The sequence below is a fragment of the Drosophila mojavensis genome, unplaced genomic scaffold, assembly GCF_018153725.1.
Source record: "Drosophila mojavensis isolate 15081-1352.22 unplaced genomic scaffold, ASM1815372v1 contig_16, whole genome shotgun sequence".
NCBI lineage: Eukaryota > Metazoa > Arthropoda > Insecta > Diptera > Drosophilidae > Drosophila > Drosophila mojavensis.
Genome location: NW_025318693.1, coordinates 9677179 through 9681060, shown reverse-complemented (window position 1 = coordinate 9681060; position 3882 = coordinate 9677179).

Here is a 3882-nt window from a genome sequence, read left to right as displayed (position 1 = left end):
CCACGCACTGTAACACAGGAGAACACCGCGTCTGCACCACCTTAACGAGATTGACAATTTCTTTTACGAGTCCACTGGACGAGATGTCACTGTAGCAGGGCACAGGCAACTGTAATTATACCGCAAACGAAAGTACGGAGTGACCAAACACTTTTTATATTGTTGGAGTTGTATTTCCGTTGTTGCTGTATGTTTATCTGGCACGGGGAGTGGGTTGGCGGCAGAGTGCGGGAAGTCGTTTATCTTTGTGGCTTACTGCATTGATTCAGTGCACTCCTATTGTCCAAGCAAAAGCTGCGTTGCTTAATTAATTAACTTTTTGCACTTTGCTACTTTGCTGACGAACAAAAATTGAACGCAAATTTTACGAAATGTCGTTCAGCAGCGGCACGAAATAAATATACAATAAATTTGTGTAGCGCGTTTCGTTTTCATTTCGTTGCGCTGTGATACGCTGCGTGTTCTACATGTTTACCATGTGTACCAACAACATGTGAGAGCGTGTGCTTGAGAGAGAGAGAGAGAGAGTGGTGAGCTTTTTTACATTTTACAGCACTGCAGCGAAAAGCACTGGCATAAGTTGGCGCGTAACTGAAATTTGAAAATTGTTTGGCAAACGCAGATATGCAATTAAATTTTTATTTAGATTTTGATTTTTATGTGTTGAACTGAGGGCAATTAATACATTTATAGTATTTCAATGCAGTATATATTTCAAATATGTAGTTTACATATTTTATGTTTGTTATAAATGCATGAATATGTTTTATGACAAAATTGATTTGATTACAATAATTTCCAAAGGATAGACTGTTTTATTTTAATTTGTTTTGTATTTGAAGGCAAATACTAAATGTGTGCATTATTCATTTTATTTTATTTTATCTGTACATTAATTTTTCATAATAATTAAAGTTGATTTGATTTTATTATAAGAATTTCTGAAATCGAGACACTTTATTTTCTGTTTCATGCTGCCTTCTTCTGTAGTTGTTTCCCCCTACTTATCCACACATGTCTACAGGCCGTCTGGAGAGATGTTTTCGTGGCTGTGGCATGCCACTAATGCGTCAATCGAGCACCGTTTTCGACTAGCCGCAAAGAGGCCAAAATCCAATCAGTCAACAGCTTCCGATGACGGCTGACAAAAACTAATCAACTAAGTGTCCAGTGCCAAGAATTAGCATAAGAAAGCGTCGACGAAATGCGCAAATGAAAAGCGTTTAGTTCCTAATGAAATTTTACACCCAAAGGGCGCTCGTTAAACGGCCACGTCAGCGGCCCATTTGGACCGGCTTACACACACACACACACACTCACACACACGCATACAAAGCCCAGACCTCTGCCTGCCACTTGTCTGGCAAGTTTGACTTAAGTGCAGTTTTACCGAGGCGCCTGTCTGGATACGCTTTTTGCATCGGCCACCCTTCGTCCACACCCTCCGCCCACCGGCTACTCCACTCGCTGTTTGTTTGCCCGCTGTAAACGTTGGAGGAACGTGTTAACTGCAGGTGTTTGGCATTTGAGTTACGTGCGCATGCAACAAATTGCTGGCCCCACAATTGCGTTTACATTTACCCACCCACGGCCACGACCAAGCCCTAACCACCCAACCACCCATCACCCATCCGCCCACTGTAATTAAACGTCAGCAACTGAATGCGCGCTTCCACGGCTGATCCCCATGCTGTCTGCCAGTCCATTGCATATGCATCGCTGTGCCCGGCCAAATCGGCGCGTCTCATAATCCTCAAGTAATCTTCGGGATTACAGCAACAGGCAGTGGGTGAAGGGGCAATGGGCGAATGGGCTAATGGGCGAATGGGCTAATGGGCTAATGGGCAATCATTCAATCAATCAATTCTGAATGGGCTGAAAAGTGGCTGAGTGAGTGAGAATTCAATTGCCCAGAGGATAAATATGTATAGATTATGTATTATATTAGTATCTGTTTTATTTTCTATGAGCTATATCAAATTAAGTTTAAATTAAATTGAGCATATTTTGTATTATTTAATTTTATTAAATATTTTAAATATTTATAGAATATTAAATACTTAATGCAGACGAGCAGCTAGAAGAGGAGAAATAGGGAAATGAGTGGGAAATATTTATTTAGGAGAACCATAAATGTAGGCATAATATAGCCCAATTATAGAAGGATGCCCTGAATTTTACATTTTACTTTTATTAAATTATAAATATGAGTCAATATTTTTTATTTTTCTCCATTTCTATGCTTATTCTTAATAATTTTCGTTTATGTATGCGATTTAAAAAGTTAAAAATAGAATAATTAAAATTTCCACCTCTTGCCTCTTCTGTATCTTTATGTTTCTCTTTAATCCCTACTTTCTTCCCACTTCCCAAGAGCATTATTTATTTGAACATCACATATTCTGCTTAGCTTTATCAATATCTCTCCATTCAGCTATATATAGGATGTTAAACTTTTTTTTTATTTCTGTCTCTCTTGTGCTAGCACTCTCCTTCTCTCTTTCTCTTTCCCTTTCTTTTTCATCCCCATTGTCTCGCTCTCTCTCTTTCTCTTTCTCACCCTTTCACACTCTTGTCTTTGCTTCTTATAAATATAATTTAAAAAGGTTTTCATATCACTCTAATAAATATAGTTTTTGCTTGACTCCTAATCCATTTCCCTCTTTATCTCTCTTTCTCGCTCAGCTACTTCTACTACTTCTCCTTGTGTGTGTCTTCCTTTTTCCCCTTCTTCGTCTCTTTCTTTAATTATATAGATAATATTTGCTGAAGAACTTGTCAATTAGACACCCATTATAGATTTTGAATGCATATCTTCCTCATTCCCATTATATCTCGCTCTTAGCTCCATCTCCTTTTTTTCCCCTCTTTCCCCTCCCTCTCTCTCTCTCTCTCTCTCTCTCTCCCTCTACTTATGAACATTAGGAAATCAATTAGCTGAGCTTCCCTTAGACTTTACGCCCAACAATTGGACTCGCTTGGACATTGATGGAGGCCACTTGGGCCAGTTAGCAGGTGCTTTGCTTTGGGACTATAAAACAATTAAAAGGCCGCACGAGCGCAACGGCTGGAAAGCAAACAGCAGAGCACAGAGAACGGACATGCTGCCGTATCCTGTGTCCAGGACACTCGTCCAGTGGAACGTGACGCTGCAAGTGGACTCATAATGCAGTCGTCACCTGGCTTGCCAGCCCTAAATGCAATCAGTTTGAGTGCCTTAGTGGAGCGGGAGATCGAAAGGGAGCGAGTAAGAGTGAGAGAGAGAGAGATAAGCCAGGCGAAAACGTTAGGCAGCTCATTTGGCAGCCGCACACGTTGCTCGGGTCTCAACTGCATTTGGAATTGAAGTCAAAGCTAGTTAAGAAATAACGCAGCAAATGTCATCAGCATAAGTAAAACAACGCCAAAAACCTGCAGCAGCGGGCGGGCGACAGGTGGGCGGGCGACAGGCGGGCGTGCCAGTGGAAGCTGGAGCTCACACCTGAGGTGTACTTATGGCATGGCATTAGCATTCCTTACAGCCAGTCGGAAGATAACAAAAACACAGCACAACAATTGCAGTCGAGACGGCAACTGAAAACCCACACACACACACACACACACACACACACAGGTGCACACGCACCCACACTCAGACACACACACATACGCATCACAGCTTGTTTTGCGTCGGAAGGCTTCAGCGATTTTATGGCAGCACTTGAAGCCGATGCCGATGTCGTTGGGGTCGCTGCAAATAAACACATTTTCAAGCTCAATGCCAGCGAAAAAGAACAACAACACGCGGAGGAGGAAGCTGACAGGTGTGCGACTCGGAGATACCCTGTATTAATCAAAATACGTGTACAGCTTATTTAAGTAATTATCGGGAGATAGAAAACA